Genomic DNA, 17,232 nt, shown 5'->3' with positions numbered 1-17,232 from the left:
AGGGCAGCGTGGAGGGTAAAAATCGTAGAGGGAGACCAAGAGATCAATACACTAAGCAGATTCTGAAGGATGTAGGTTGCAGTAGGTACTGGGAGATGAAAAAGCTTGCACAGGATAGAGTAGCATGGAGAGCTGCATCAAACCAGTCTCAGGACTGAAGACCACAACAACAACAACATATCATTTTATTCGGAAAACTGCAAATTTTGCAATGAGGTAAAAATCCGAAAATGTGGAAAAAAATACCTTTCTTACTCCCCTTAAATCAGGTGATGCTGAGGGAATTCGATTAGGAAATGAGACACTTAATGTAGTAAATGAGTTTTGCTATTTGAGAAGCAAAATGACTGACGACGGTCGAAGGAAGAATGCTGAAGACTAGATGGGTAGATCACGTAACTAATGAGGAGGTACTGAATAGAATTGGAGAGAAGAGAAATTCGTGGTACAACCTGACTAAAAGAATGTATCGGTTGAGACACATTCTGAGGCATCAAGGTATCACCCGTTTAGTACTGGAGGGAAGGGTGGGGGTCAAAAATCGTAGAGGGAGAGTAAGAGATGAATACAGTAAGCAGATTCAGACGGATGTACGTTGCAGTAATTACTCGGAGACGAAGAGGCTTACACAGGATAGAGTGCATGAAGAGCTGCATCAAACCAGTCTTTGGACAAAAGACCAAAAAACAACATGGTGGTGTGTAACGTAACCATGTAAGTGCGTGAGAAGCAGAGTGCAGTAATCGAGTTTATAATAGCAGTTGAAGTCCATAGGGGAACGAAATTTGTGTACGGGGATGATTCTATCGACATCGTTAATGTGCGAGGTTGGGTTGTTTGTGCTCGTAATGTAGGAAACGGTTGTGCTAACAGAGCTCGGGGTGGCGGCCATGTACGGTATCCGACGACATTCGTCGGACTCGACTTAATCAATGCATCAGAGAAAATCGTCGGATAAGTGTAGCATATTATGATCGCGTGTACAAGCCATCATTGCAGAACTGCGGTACAAAAACTGGGTGTATTGTGGTTCCCTTAAGTGTTAACTCCTGACATGAAACAGAGGAGATTGGACATTTGTCAGCAATATCTTTTGCGTTTTGATCGTGAAGGTGATGGGCTACTCAACAACATTGTGGCAGGTGATGAAAACAGTGTTCACCATTTTGATCCCGAGAACAAGAGTGTATCAATGGAGCTCCCCTACAAAGAATCACCGACACCAAAAAAGTTCAAGATAATGCCATCAGCAGGCAAAGTAGTATTCACAGCGTTCTGGGAAGTTAAAGGTGTGTTGCATTTGGAATTCATGCCTAAAAGCACCACCACAATCTCTACAAGGTACTGTGAGACCCTCAGAAAACTAAAAGCACGAATTTAAAGAGTTTTTCCACACATGCGACACCCTCTCCTGCAGCATGACAAGGCCAGACCGCATGCGAGCTCTGCAGCAAGTGCAACAATACGACGCCATAGGTTGACTGTAACCGATCGTCCTCCGTGTAGTCCCTACTTGGCCACATCTGGTTTCCATCTGTTTACAGAAATTAAAGAACACTTTCGAGGACTTCACTTTGATAGTGATGAAGCGGTGCAAGCAGAGGTGAGGCTTTGCCTCCGTCAACAAAATCGAACACTCTGCAGTGACGGTATCAACAAACTGGTCTGTTGTTGGCAGAAATTCGTTGGTCGCTAGATTTCCTATGTTGAGAAATAAATATGTAGAATAAAGATATAGGATGTTAATTATGTTTGTTTTATTTAAAAAAAAGCTTTAAGAAATTTCGCATGACAAAATTCTAAGGTATTGCTTTTCAGCACTCCTTCGTAAATAAAGGTAATTGCTACACACTGCAGCTCGCTGTCTTGATCAATTAGTGATCAGTGTTGAGAACACTCTAAAACGGCAAACCACTGAATTTTATCCACACTGAAGAGACAAAGAAACTGGTACACCTGCCTAATATCGTGTAGGGATCCCGCGAGCATGCAAGAGTGTCGCAACACGACGTGGCATGGACTCGACTAACGTCTGAAGCAGTGCTGGAGGAAACTGAAACCATTAATCTTGCAGGACTATCCATAAATTCTTAAGAGTACGACGGGGTGGAGATCTCTTCTGAACAGCACATTACAAGACATTCAAGATATGCTCAATAACGTTCATGTCTGGGGAGTTGGGGGCCAGCGAAAGCGCTTAAACTCAGAAGGTGTTCCTGGAGCCACTCTGTAGCAATTGTGGATTTGTGGGGTGTCGCACTGTCCTGCTGGAATTACCTAAGTCCGTCGGAATGCACAATGGACATGAATGGATGCAGGTGACCAGACAGGCTGCTTACGTAAGTGTCACCTGCCAGAGTCGTATCTAGACGTATCAGGGGTCCCATATCACTCCAGCTACACACGCCCCACACTATTACAGAGCCTCCACCAGCTTTAACATTCCCCTGTCGACATGCAGGGTCCGTGGATTCATGAGGTTGTCTCCATACCCTTACACGTCCATCCACTCGATACAATTTGAAATGAGGCTCGTCCAGCCAGGCAACATGTTTCCAGTCATCTACAGTCTAATGTCGGTGTTGACGGGCCCAGGTGAGGCGTAAAGCTTTGTGTCGTGCAGTCATCAAGGACGCATGAGTGGTCCTTCGGCTCCGGAAGCCCTATCGATGATATTTCGTTGAATGGTTCGCACGCTGACACTTGTTGATGGCCCAGCATTGAAATCTGCAGCCATTTGCGGAAGGGTTGAATCTCTGTCACGGTGAACGATTCTCTTCAGTCGTTGTTGGTCTCGTTCTTGCAGGATCTTTTTCCATCCGCAGCGATGTCGAAGATTTTATATTTTACCGGATTCCTGACAGTCACGGTACACTCAGAAATGGTCGTACGGGGAAATCCCCACTTCATTGACACCTCGGAGATTCTGAGTCCCTTCTCTCGTTCGCTGTCTGTAACATCACGTTCCAATTCAGTTAAATGTTGATAACCTGCCACTGTAGCAGCAGTAACCGATCTAACAACTGTACCATACACTTGTTGTCTTATACAGGCGTTGCCGACTGTAGCACCGTATTCTGCCTGTTTGCATATCTCTGTATTTGAATACAAATGCCCATAAAGGAAGAATTGGGTGCTCTATTCCACCATAAATGCACTAAAAAAGCAAATGATGTAATGAAGAGTGTTACTTGAACAATAAGTAGGCTTGATTTGGATCTTACAATTCTGTGAGCAGAAATGATTGACGGAGCTCTTTTATTTGCAGGAAAGCGGGATGTACTAGTGAAATTACTCCATACAGAACCAGCTAAGGCGAAAAATTGTTCGTAATAAAGTATTACTGGTTAATTAACGAAGAGAAATTGTGTACTAACTCTTTAAATTTTTTTAATGTTGAACATCAAGTATACTTTAAATTTAGATAAAGTCTTAAAACTTGCCACTAAAGCAGTGAATTTCACTCATATTCCTATTTTGTCACAGAGAGACTTCCACAACTTTTTACAGATTTTCGATTCAGAGTGAGTAGACATTGTTTATGATACCAAAAAAAGTGGTTCAAATGGCTCTAAGCTATGGGGGTTAACATCTGAGGTCATCAGTCCCCTAGAGTTAGAACTACTTAAACCTAACTAACTTAAGGACATAACACACATCCATGCCCGAGGCAGGATTCGAACCTGCGACCGTAGCAGCAGCGCGGTTCCGGACTGAAGTGCCTAGAACCGCTCGGCCACAGCGGCCCGCTTATGATGCCGACATCGGGTGGCTTATCCTCGGCAAGATGTTGAACTGTCAAAGCGAGTGTTTGATTTCTAAGGTGAAATACAAACATTCATGACGGAAAAGCGAAAACCTGTTGCTGAATTTGAAGATGCAAAATGGATATGTCATTTTGATTGGTAGGTATATTATCCCACTTGAACGAACTAAACGTAAATCTTTAGTGGAAAGGTCAGTTATTGATTACTACGTATGATCATGTGAAGGCATTCGAAATAAAATTACGAGTTTGGGAATCACAAATAGAAAATAACAGTTCAGTGCATTTTTCTTGCCTGCAGAAACGTAATAATAAAAATTCTAAAAGTATTTAATCATATGTCACCTAAGAGTCCAATTAAACAGTGGATTTCATACGTCCAATACAATATAGCAAGCATCAGCCGCTTTTCTTCCCCTCTCTCCATAAACGTTGATGAAGCGTCCGAGAATATACAGACTGAATTGTCAATTTTAAGTGCGATTCAGAGCTGAAAAACAAGTTCAGCAGGGCCGTTCGTTTTCCATCACTAGTTTGGTAGCATACTGCATGATAAGAAAAACTGAGCGCCCAGAAAACATCGTCGGATATACGTACATACCATCGGCAGGTACGTAAATGATTAGTGTTTCAATTCTCTGTGACAGGTAGAACGGCCACCAGAGTGAATTAGTGTTGTCCGTGATAAGTGTTGCTATCAGGCCTATAGGGGATATTAGAGGTGCGATTAGCGTCGGATGTTGGGTGAACACTGAACGATACGGATATGCCGCTTACTCAAATGAAACAGCGTTATCAACAAGTGAGAGTTTGAAGTAGATCAACTGGTCGAATAATGCAGTATCCAAATTTGTTGGGCATTCGGATGTGACAGTGGCCCAATGTTGGACTGTCTAGGAACGTAAGGCAGGCATACTCGCCGTCACTGTTCCGCTCGAGCACGTCTGGCCACCACAAGGGATAATCGCTGTACTGTGCACCGAGCAGATCGAAATGCCTTCAGATCTGCAGCTGACATATAGGAATAAGTAATGGAATTCCTGCTACATTCTGTGTAATCCCAAACCATTGATCAAAGACTAGCAACAGCTGGACTAGGGAATTGGCATTCTATGTGTACGCTACCGGTAACACCACAAACGACTACTTTTGGATTGGTGCTATGACCAGAGAACTATGGAATGCCGTCGCATTGTGTTAAGCTAAAGCATGAGATTCTACACTATCATCGGTGAGTATAGCGAGAGCAAGTGCTTTTTGCAATGAAACATGTAAGTAAGTAACGAGATCCCGTATCATTGATAGTCCTCTGGAGAGTTTACTTCGATTTATCACTACAAGTATCAAACCCGATATTGGGACCTTTGCTCGAGACATCAGTGCCAAGTCTGTAATTGTCAACTAAAAGTCATTGTAGTTTACTTAGCTTCTTCCTAGTACTTTTTGTTGAGTTAGACTCAGTAGTAATCATTTAATTTAAATTTGTTCTCTCCTGGTCAGAGCATGAACTGACAAAAGAAGCTTCTCTCACGTAGGCTACAAAATTTTGCCACACCTCTCCAGTCTCTTCATTTAGTTGTTTTGAAATCACAAATATCCTTAAGATCACCAACTGGTCCTGATAATAATTTTTTACATTGATGAACCAAAATACTACGATCCCTGTCCACCGCGACATTGAGTGCCACCTGATGCCGTCGCGGACGCTTGACACGGTAAGGAAAATACAGGGTGGTTATAATGACAGTGCAGCTACTCGCAGAGGCCCAGTGTGAGCTGTAAGTAGCGTATGGCAGCGAAATTGATAGAAATGCTAATGCGTTAATGCGGAAATGATTTACACTGGATAAAATTGGTTCCAGTTTTGACCACCTGATGAAAACCTGGCGCTGCTAATGCAAGAAAGACGTATAGAAATGTTTCTGTATGTCACGTATTAGGAACTGGACGTGGGTAGGAAAGGTCAAACAAGTGAGAAAGGATCAATGTTGATTTTGTTATTAAACGCCACTTACACAATTTGTTCAATATGAGCACCGGAGACGTCCACGAGATGCTGCATACTTCAAACGACGTGATCAACAGTTGCTTGTAACAGTTTCGTTGGAATCTGAGCCACGTGTTCCTGTACACTGGCCTTCTGATCAGGTAGAGACATAATGTGTTCTTGGTAAATGCATTCGTTTAGATATCTCTAGAGCCAAAAGTCATGGATTCAGATCAGGTGATTTTGCAGGCTTTGCATCTGGAAAACCTCTGGCGATAACACGTTCGTGGTAGGTTGCATTAAGCAGATCTTCCACTGGGCGAGCGACATAAGGTATTATCCCATTTTGAATGAAACAAGTGGTTTCCACACAATAGTGCTCCTCCAAAACATGCTGTACAAGGGTGTCTCGATAACCTGCAGATGTCAAGGTACACCTGACAGGCCTTCTGTGTATATTTTCTTCAAAGAAGAAAAGACCAGAATAAAGGTGCCTGTGAATTCACAGCACACAGTCACATACACCGTGATAAATGGCTCTTTGTACACAACACGCTGTTTAACAGTATTCCAAATTCGGCGGTTCTGTATATTCACTGCACCCTGGAGCGTAAAACGTGCCTCTTCACTTCACAGTGTCGGAAACCGTAAATCAAATTCAGAACTTTGCTGGAGATCTTGAGGTTTCAGTTTCTGCACCGTCTGGATCTTGTACGGATACCAGTGTAATATAGATCACAAACCTTTCCGTGCTGTTGACCATGGGATGGACAGTTCTCGAGACCCTGCACGAGCACTATCACTACCCGGGACACGAGCTGCATGACCATTTACAGGAAGAGCAACCTAGTCAATAACATCCCCGTCCAGGTGCCACACCAAGTTCACCCATGTTTTCGAGTTTCATTATCTTCTTTTTTAAACCATTTAATGGCGTTGGGCCTCTCCTCAGATCTTTCAGTCAGCGATGCTCTTTCAATGCAACACTGAAATTGTTCCCGTTCACATAAAACAGTTTCACTGACAGCGCACTGTCTCTCGGCTCGTAACCATAATGTTCACTCACGTTATGACTTGTCAAATGACAGCGTGTATGTCATACTGCCATACAAACAATGCACAGCGCCAGACTTGCACCTGGTGGCCAAAACTGAAACTAATGTTTTCAAGCGTAAATCGGCTCCGAACTAGCGCATTACGAAGTTTCGTAGTCATACGATAATACGAGGGTTATTCGGAAAGTAAGGAACGATCTGTCTCGAAATGGAAACCACAGTGAAAATCCAATGAAGTTTTGCTCAGGTGTGTTGGGTAGTGTCTCTAGTATGCTTGCCGAACGCGTTACGTCGTTCTTTTTAGTTTTGAGCACACAGGGAGCACATAAAGATACCTAGAACAATAGTGTCTCCCACCAATTACGATAGCCTGATGAGAAATTTCGCCTGAAGCTATGCAGCTAACATTACATAACTGTCGTGCGGTTTCTTCTTCAAGACAATTCTCAGCTGCATTCTGCAGGTGCAAAGAATATGCTCCTGCATCGTTTTCAATTGGAAATGTTTGATTACCCACAATAAAGCCCGTAATTGTCTCCCTCTGAATTTCGTCTCTGCTCATCTCTGCTCACATGAACGGCTGGCTATAAAGACAACATTTTGGCACAGACAACGAGCTGTAGGCCAGCGTAGAGAACTGGCGGAAAGCACTGGTGCCTGCCTTCTATAACTAGGTTACTGGAAAGTTGGTACAACGCTACGACAAACATCTAAGTCGGATCGGCGACTATGGAGATAAGTAGCTGGAAGTTGTAGCTAACTGCTGCAAATAAAACAGCTTTGATTTTCACTGTGATTTCCATTTCGCGACCTATCGTTCCTTACTTTCCGAATAGCCCTCGTATTACAAGCGACACTGGACGTCCGTGAGTAGCTGCATTTCAATTGTAACCAGCCGGTATGCAAGCGGGTCAGAAACAAATGGGGAATCATTCTAGCAATATACGGGCCGCAAGTAGGGAAATCCACTGACATAACCGACTTTGGCAAAGAGCAGATTTTTATGGACCAGCACCTGGGAACGAGCATCACAGAAACGGCGAAGCTGCTCGGTCGTTCGTCTTCTACTGTCGTGGGGATCTATGGAAAGTGGCTGAAGGACAGTAACCGACAAGCTGTTGGACGTTCACGCTTCATCACGGAAACGGTCAGTAGGAGGCTTTTCTGCTCTGTAAAGGTTGGTAGGTGGGGATCTGTGACAGACCTAACGACAGTACAGTGCTGGTGCATGTACCAGTGTTTCGGAGGACACCGTTCAGCGCACATTGTTGAACACGGGCCTCCGCAGCAGAGATCCTTTACGCGTTCTCACGTTGGCCCAACATCATTAATTGCGATTGCAGTGGACACACTACCATCGGGATTCGACCGTGTATCAATGGAAATGTGTCGTCTGATCAGATAAATCACGTTTTTTGTTAGTTTAGTGTCCAGATAGCCATCATCCCGGCGAAGGCTGGTTGAAACATGCGTCACACCACACTATATATACCGCATGTCTCTCCCAAGAGTCATCAGGAGCATTTTCTCTGGTGTTTCGGCAGATGTGTGCAGTTTCGTTTTTACATTGTGTAGCTGGAGTCATCTCAAACAATTACTGCTCGTCACGTCTTTCGTGCGACGCCCAGTGTCAACAGAGAGTATAGGTTTTTCCAATTACAAACAAAATTATTTTTAATTCGGAATTATATGTGTCCATTCGATAGAGCGCTCCTAAATTAGTCTGGTCCGATATTCGTTTTATCGATATATATTAATAGGAACAGCAAAACACGAAGAATAACCAGCAGTCCAGCAGCGATTGAGTAGCATTGCATGGTTGGCGGTAGCAGTCAGTGTGGGTCAGGGCAGTGCTGTCGTTGCTGGAGTACTGTTTATTCTTCGACATTTACTGTCGCTGTTAATACATATTCAAAAAACGAATATCGCACTAGACTAATCTTGGACTGATCTGTAGAATGTGCAGGTAAAATTCCATTTTAATAATAATTTTGTTTCTAAAGAGAAACAAACCGACGGTTTCCGGGTACACTGGACATCGGATGACAGACATGATGAGCACTATTTTCGTTATCTGCACCTGGCAGAGTTTGAATGAGGCCTCATTGTGGGTCTCCAGTCCGTTGGACAAGCAGTAGGCGGACTAGAAAATTACTGAAATCCCTTATCGATTGCATTCAACACTTCGTGTGAGTAAAGAGCTAGTTGTGTTCCACAAGAATTATGTTTTATAAATCCGTTTGGACTGCGCGTCAATAGACCGTTCTCTCCGAGGTAATTCATAATGTTCGAACACAATATATGCTCTAAAATCTTGCTGCATATCGATGTTAAGGACACGGGCCAGTAATTTAGTGGATTACTCCTATTGCTTTTCTTGAATATTGGTGTGAACTGTGCAACTTTCCGGTGTTTGGGTACGGATCTTTCGTCCAGCGAGCTGTTGTATATGATTGTTCAGTATGGAACTACTGCATCAGCGTACACTGAAAAGAGCCTAGTTGGTATACGATCTGGATCTGACGACTTTTAATTACATGATTTAAGTTGCTTCACTACTCCGAGGATATACACTTCTAAGTTACTTATGTCCGCAGCTGTTCTTGATTCGAATTCTGGAATTGTTTTTCCTCTTATCTGATGAAGGAATTTCAGAAGTCTGTGTTTAGTAACTCTGCTTTAGCAGCACTGTAATCGATAATGCAAGGTGGGGCAAGTAAAAGTCGCCCGGACGGGTCCATACGATTGGACGGACACACACACCAGCTAAACGTCCGCCACGTGATCCACAAATTTTCAGAGCGTAGTGTGGGCTGTGTCAATCTGAGTGGAGCCGTGCACAGGGGAGGATGGTACTCACAGTGGAGCAGTGGGTTTTCGTTGTGGAAAGTCACGTGACAGCAAAGTCGTGGAAACGGTGTGGTCAGTTGTTTGCTGAGAAGTTTAATGCTGTCAAAGTACCACGCAAGGTTTAGTCCGAAAATGCCGTCAGACAGGATCTGTTTTGAACAAATCAAAACACATTCCGAAACATGCCCACATACCAGAAAATCTGGTTGCAATTCACCAAAAAATGCTTCAGAGTCTTACCAAATCATCCGACACGTCGATCATGCGGAAGAATACTCTGTCTGGAGCTGCACATGCATCCCTACCGAGTGTCTGTTGTTCATGCATTAAAACCAGCAGATGGTACTCAGCTACTCCGGTTTTGTGAGAGTCTGTTCACTGAGATAACAGTGAAGGGCTTGGACATGGTTCTGTTCTTTGTGTCTAATGAAGCCTTGTTTCACCTGAGTGGTTATGTCAACTCACAGAATCACAGGTTCTGGGCAGCGGAGAGTAATCATAACTTCCATGAAACATCATTGCGCGATCAGAGCCACTTTTATCTGCCCTACCTTGTATTTCCATTGCTAATGCGCAGATAAGGTATTGATCGTGTCTTGCCGTTATGATAATTCACATACGACCAGAATGTCCTTGGATTTCCTGCCAGGTTTCGAGACAAAGTTTCGTTGTGGAAACTATTATAAGCACCTCGCTCTGAAGTCCGCGCTAATTTTCGATATTTTCTAAAGGATCGTCAATCTTGGGGATTTTGCGTTCGTTTAAGTTTGGCGTCCTTTTTCCGTTGTTTCCTCAACAGTGTTATGATCTTTTTGTGTATGGGATATCAGCTCCGTTGTTTGTTAATTTATTTGGTATAAATCTCTCAATTTTTGACGATACTATTTGCCTGAATTCAAGCCACATCTGGTCTACACATACATTGTTAGTTTGGAAGGAGTGGAGATTGTCTCTTAGGAAGGCGTGAAGCGAATTGTTATCTGATTTTCCGAATAGACATATTTTTCGTTTAGTTTTGGTGGATTTGGGGTAACGATATTCAGTGTCGAGACGACAACGCTGTGTTCGCTAATCCCTGTATCCGTTTTGAAGCTCGTTAGTAGCTTAGGATTACTTTTTGCGAAGAGGTCAAGCTTGTTTTCACAACCGTTTGCTATTCGAGTGGACTCATGAACTAACTGTTCGAAATAATTATCAAAGAATGCGTTTAGCACAATTTCGGATGATGTTTTATACGAACCTCCGGATTTAAACATACTTTTTAGTTTTTCGTACTAGTGAAGACAAAGTGCACCATACGGCACCAGGTAGTGTGTGTTTCATGATGTTTCCTTGTTATCTTTTCTACCTTCGATGGTATTGTTTGTAATATTACAGTTTTGTAATTTTAATTTTGTCGCCTGGTTTTCATTTTCTAAATTAGACATGAATATTGCCCGCAGGGCACATTGAAACCTTTAGTTGTGAATTAAGAAACTGTGTTCCAGACGGGGTTTCTTTGTCTGTTATAACAATTGAGATCTTAGATCCTGAGACATGGCGTCATTTATGAGACACTTCAGTGTTACGTTTCTTGCTTCTCCCTTCGACTTCTATAAGGACTTTTCTATCGGAACTTCAAGCTGGACACTTCTGCGTGAGTGTTCGGGGCAGCCATTAATGAGACATCTGTTAGCTTATGAGATCCCTCTAGGTCCAGCAGAGACCTCACAGATACCAGTCCTTGTCGACACACAGGGGCACCACAATCGCCGCTCTTGGCTAGTAATAAAATTAACTAACGCATCCAACTGGAAGTCTGCCCGTCAATGTTCCGAGTTTGAACAGTGCACAGATTTATCACCTGACGAACCCGACCATTCATCAATAACATGATAATATTGTTATTAAATATTGATTTGATACAACAAAATTTCGGCCATTTGAAAATTTGGGAAGTAATCTGTGCTGGATTGTGGTGTTCTGAAATGGGCAACCTTAATATGATTCAGTCGTCATTTAAATACCATGTACTTACATTTCATTATTGCAACTAATATACCTCATGTTACTTACAGTGCATGTCTTTAATTACGTATTCATTAATTAAAATTTATTAATAATATCCCAAATTCATCCGGTAAAATACACAACTGGTTACTAATATCTCCCCGCCATGGAGCTGGAGGCAAGGCAAGATAACCTAACTCAGCCATTTTCTTCAGTACTCTTCCGCACTCGCTTACACTTTGTTAGTGGCAGATTTGGTGATACCACTTACGAAGGATAAATAAAATAATAAATAGCGTTATGTGATTGTTGTGGCCTTCCGTCCAAAGACTGGTTCCTTACAGCTCACCAGGCTGTCCTATACCGTCCAAGCCTGTTCACCACTGTATAACTATTGCACTCTACACCCATTTGTCAGTGCTTAGTGTAGACAAGCCTTGGTCTCCCTCTACAATCCCCGCCCACACACACACACACACACACACACACACACACACACACACAATTTCTGCCATTACGGAATTTTTGATTCTTTCATGCCTCAGGATGTCTCCTTTTAATTAGTTCCATATTTCAATAAAGTTGTGCCAAAAACTTCTTTTCTTCCCAATTCGAAATAATGCTGAGCCGTGCTCACTCCCAACTATGCGTTTTCGTTAACTTCGCTGTCTATCTGTGTTTAGTTTCCAGCCCTTGTTGCAGTTACGTCGTGGTTCTTCTTCCTTCTACGTGTGGCAGCAGTGATGTGTATCGATATTTGCGCCGTGTACCATCTTTGGGATGGTTTTTGGCACAACTTTATTGAAACATGGAACTAATTAAAAGGAGACATCCTGAGGCATGAAAGAATCAAAAATTCCGTAATGGCAGAAATTGTGTGTGTGTGTGTGTGTGTGTGTGTGTGTGTGTGTGTGTGTGTGTGTGTGTGGGCGGGGATTGTAGAGGGAGACCAAGGCCTGTCTACACTAAGCACTGACAAATGGGTGTAGAGTGCAATAGTTATTAGAGTGCAATAGTTATACAGTGGTGAACAGGCTTGGACGGTATAGGATAGTCTGGTGAGCTGTAAGGAACCAGTCTTTGGACGGAAGGCCACAACAATCACATAACGCTATTTATTATTTTATTTATCCTTCGTAAGCGGTATCACCAAATCTGCCACTAACAAAGTGTACGTGAATGCGCAAGAGTACTGAAGAAAATGGCTGAGTTAGGTTTTCTTGCCTTGCCTCCAGCTCCATGGCGGGGAGATATTAGTAACCAGTTGTGTGTTTTACCATCTTTGGGATGGTACATATAGTTTCTGGCTAGGGAGTCTGTAGGCAGTTGTAGGCAGGTCGGTTGTTGCGGACGAGGGAAGTTATCTCCGCGCGGTGCAGTCGGCTGGGGCCGTTGGCAGCCCCTGCGCAGTGTCGGAGTGTGTGTGGAACTGTGTGATCGCTACAAGCTTCGTGGTTCACCGATCCAGAACTTCAAAGTTGAGTAGTGGTTTCAACTACCCAAGCAACGTCCTTTCATGTTGTGATGGTTCGTTTCGGTGGTTTGCTGTTGGGGACGTTTTCCTGCGAGCAACACCGAGTATTTCTACTGCTGAAATTTAGCCGCCATGCGGAGCAATTACCTATATTGATTGACTACAATTCGAGTGCACCAGTGGAATTTTCTCCCTTGTGGCCGTTAGTGTTCTGGTTACCTGCCCTGGGCACTGACGTAAATTCATGCAGTGTTGTTTTGGGTGAAGTTACCTATATTGCCATGTTTCAAATTAAAGTCTACCAGCGGAATTTTTGTGCCTAGTGGCCGTTAGTGTTCCGGTTACCTGCCCTGGCCACTAACGTAATTGTAGGCGGCGTCCTTTCCTCACCTGTTGTCGCTGTCCGACATGGTGTGCAATTTTGACAGCTAATACATACTCCATTGTTGATTATGACGTTTGTAACCTTTTCTGTTTGAGTTCTCATGTACTGATTGATGGGAAGCAAGTCGTTGTGTAGGTCGGTCGGTGGCTGTCCGCTGGTTGGGTTCCGACAAATCAAGTGTAGTTAAGCTCACCACCTGTCTCGCCTAAGTGAACGAAGGCAGACCGACCTCCCTGGAGGCTTCTGAGTGCCACCGGAGCTTAATTATCTGTTTTTAGCTGCTGAAAATTTAAGGCTTATGGTTATTTTTTCCTTTTTTCTTAACATTTTTGCAAAATTAATTCTTTAATTTATCTTTCAAGCTTAAACATTGCGGCCTTCTGCCTTTAAAAGATTATGGTAATATATCTTGAAATTTTGAAACTTAATTGTGGCCTTCAGCCTTTGGTATTGCACCTTGCATATGTTTGTTCTATCTACTTTGCTGTGATGTTTTTTTAATTATCTTATTGCTGTCTTAAGTGGATTTATATCTTGTTGATTTATTAAGATTTCGTGTTTGGAGGCCTTCAGCCGTGAAAGAGTTGCATACAGTTAAGGTCCGGCTATGTGCCGCTTTGTTTGTAAAAGTGTTATTAAATTAAGATAAATTACAATTAGAAGGTGAAACTGGCCCCACCCTTTCCACAATCCTAACTACCTGTTCTGCCTAGCGGGTTTAGCGGGCGTATCAAGTACCTTCTCATTACATATGCAGTCTGACCATTCAGTATTCGGTAGTCTCCTGTATCACCACATTTCAAACACTTCTACTCTATTTTGTGTAAACTATTTATCATTCACGTTTCACTTCCGCAAAAGGATACACTCCAGAGAAATAACTTCAGGAAAGACTTCCTGAAGTTCAAATTTATGTGTGGTGTTAAAGAACTTCTCTTTTTCAGAAACGCTTCTCTAGCATTTTGTGTTCTCTGTACTTGCACCATCATCAGTTGCATTGTTGCTCAAATAGCAAAACTCATCTACTACTTTTAGTGTCTCATTTCTTTATCTAAGTCTCTTGGCATCGCCTGATTTAATTCGGCTACATTCCACTACCCATGTCTCACTTTTGTTGATGATCGTCTTGTGACCCCTTCTCAAGACACTCTCCATTCCGTTCAACTGATTTTCCAGCTCCTTTGTACTCTCTGACGGAACGAAAATATCTGGGAAGGGGGGGGGGGCTCAAAGTTTTTATTTCTTCTTGCAGAACCTTAATTCCCTTTTCAAATTTCTCCTTGTTTTCTTTCAGTTACCTCAACGTAAAGATTAAATAACATCTAGGATAGGCTATAAGCCTGTCTCACTTTCTTCTCAATTACTCCTGTCCTTTCATGTAATTCGACTCCCATAAACGTAGATCTGTCTTATTTCAGTCTATCTTCAAAGGTAAGTCGTAGTAGGTCGGCGCTGCCTCGCGTGTTCCTACATTTCTCCGGCACACAAAGTTATCTTCACCAAAGGTGACTTCTGTCAGTTAATTCCCTTTCATAGCTTGCTCAGTGTACAGATTGTGTTACAATCGTAGATGTGTTTTACTTCAGTCTATCTTCAAATGTAAGTCGTAGGCTCAGCATTGCCTCGCGGGTTCGTACATTTCTCCGGAACACGAATTTATCTTCCTCAAGGTCAACCTCAGTCAGTTTTTTTCTACGTTTCTATAAATAATTTGCAACCATGATTTATGAGTCTGACAGTTCGGCAATATTCACACCTATCTTCGTTGAAATGGGAGTTAATACATTCATCTTTAAATCTAAGAGTATTTCGGTCTTGTCATACAACTTGTATACCAGGTGCAATAGATTTGTCGTGGTATGTTCCCCCAAAGATTTCAGTAATTCTGAGGGACTGTCGTCGTATCCAGGTGCGTTGTTTCGACTTCGGTCTCTCACCGCTCTCTCGACATTTTCTCGTAGTGTCGCAATCCCTCATTTCATCCGCATCCATCTCCTCTTCCGTTTCCATAAAATAGTTCTCAAGTTATTTCCCTCACACAACCGTCCTGTATATTCTTTCCATCTTTCAGCCTTCACTTCTTTGTTTAGCACTGGCTAACCATATGAGCTACTAATGTTCATACTGGAGCTTCTCTTTTCTCCAAACTCTTCTGTAGATGGCATCAATATTTCCCACAGTCACCCAAGCTTCGACAGCTTTGCATTTCCTGTTTAGCTTATTCTTCTTTGCCATTTTGCACATTCTGTCAATATCATTTTTTAAACGCTTGTATTTCCTTTTGTCTGCTACATTCACTGCATTTTTACATTAATTACTTTCGACATTTAAATTCAGTATCTTAACTATTTCATTAAAAGTATCCGGATTACTGCTGAAAATGAATTACAAGTTCGTCCCATCCTCCATCAGTAATGCTAGAATTCAATGTGGTGTTGGCCCACATTTAGCCTTGATGACAGCTTCCAATCTCGCAGGCATACGTTCAATCAGGCGTTGGAAGATTTCCTGGGGAATGGCAGCCCATTCTTCACGGAGTGCTGCACTGAGGAGAGGTATCGATGACGGTCGGTGAGGTCTGTCAGGAAGTCGGCGTTCCAAAACATCCCAAAAGTGTTCTGTAGGATTCAGGTCAGGACTCTTGCAGGCCAGTCCATTGCAGGGATGTTATTGTCGTGTAACCTCTCCGCCAAAGGCCGTGCATTGTGAACGGATGCTCCATCGTGTTGAAAGACGCAGTCGCCATCCCCGAATTCCTCTTCAACAGTGGGAAGCAGGAAGGTGCTTAAAGCATCAATGCAGGACTGTGCTGTGATAGTGCCACGCAAAACAACAAGGGATGCAAGTTCCCTCCAAGAAAAACACGACCACACCATAAGACCACAGCCTCCGAATTTTATTGTAGGCACTATACACGCTGGCAGATGACGTTTACCGGACATTCGCCATACCCACACTCTGCCATCGGGTCGCCACATTGTGTACCGTGATTCGTCTCTCTACACAACGTCTTTCCACTATTGAATCGTCTAATGTTTACGCTCCTTAAACTAAGCGAGGCGTCGTTTGGCATTTACCAGTGTGATGGGTGGCTTATGAGCAGCCGCTCGACCATGAAATATAAATTTTCTCACCTCCTGCCTAACTCTCATAGTACTTTTCAGTGTATTCTGATGCAATTTGGAATTCCTGTGTGATGGTCTGGATAGATGTCTGCCTATTACGCATTACGACTCTCTTCAACTGTCGGCAGTCTCTATCAGTCAACAGATAAGGTCGGCCTGTACGCTTTTGTGCTGTACGTGTCCCTTCTTATTTACACTTCACTATATAATCGGAAACAGTGGACCTAGGGATCTTTAGGAGTGTGGAAATCTCGCGTACAGACGTACGACACAAGTGACGCCCAATCACCAGATCACGTTCGAAGTCCGTGATTTCCGCGGAGCGCCCCATTCTGCTCTCTCACGATGTCTAATGACTACTCAGGTCGCTGATATGGAGTACCTCGCACCAGGTGGCACTACAATGCACCCAATATGAAAAACGTATGTTTTTTGGGGTGTCCGGATACTTTTGATCACATATTGTCTGTTTCCTCTAACGGACAATTTCTTTTAACTATGTGATCCTCTGCTATCTCCATTATCTCATATATAAAAGCTACTCATTTTTCTTCTATTGTGTTCCTCTCTCCTGTTTCAGTCCAATGTTACCTAACGGTTC

The sequence above is a fragment of the Schistocerca cancellata genome, chromosome 4 (assembly GCF_023864275.1).
Source record: "Schistocerca cancellata isolate TAMUIC-IGC-003103 chromosome 4, iqSchCanc2.1, whole genome shotgun sequence".
Taxonomy (NCBI): Eukaryota; Metazoa; Arthropoda; class Insecta; order Orthoptera; family Acrididae; genus Schistocerca; species Schistocerca cancellata.
Note: the sequence above shows the minus strand (reverse complement) of the source record.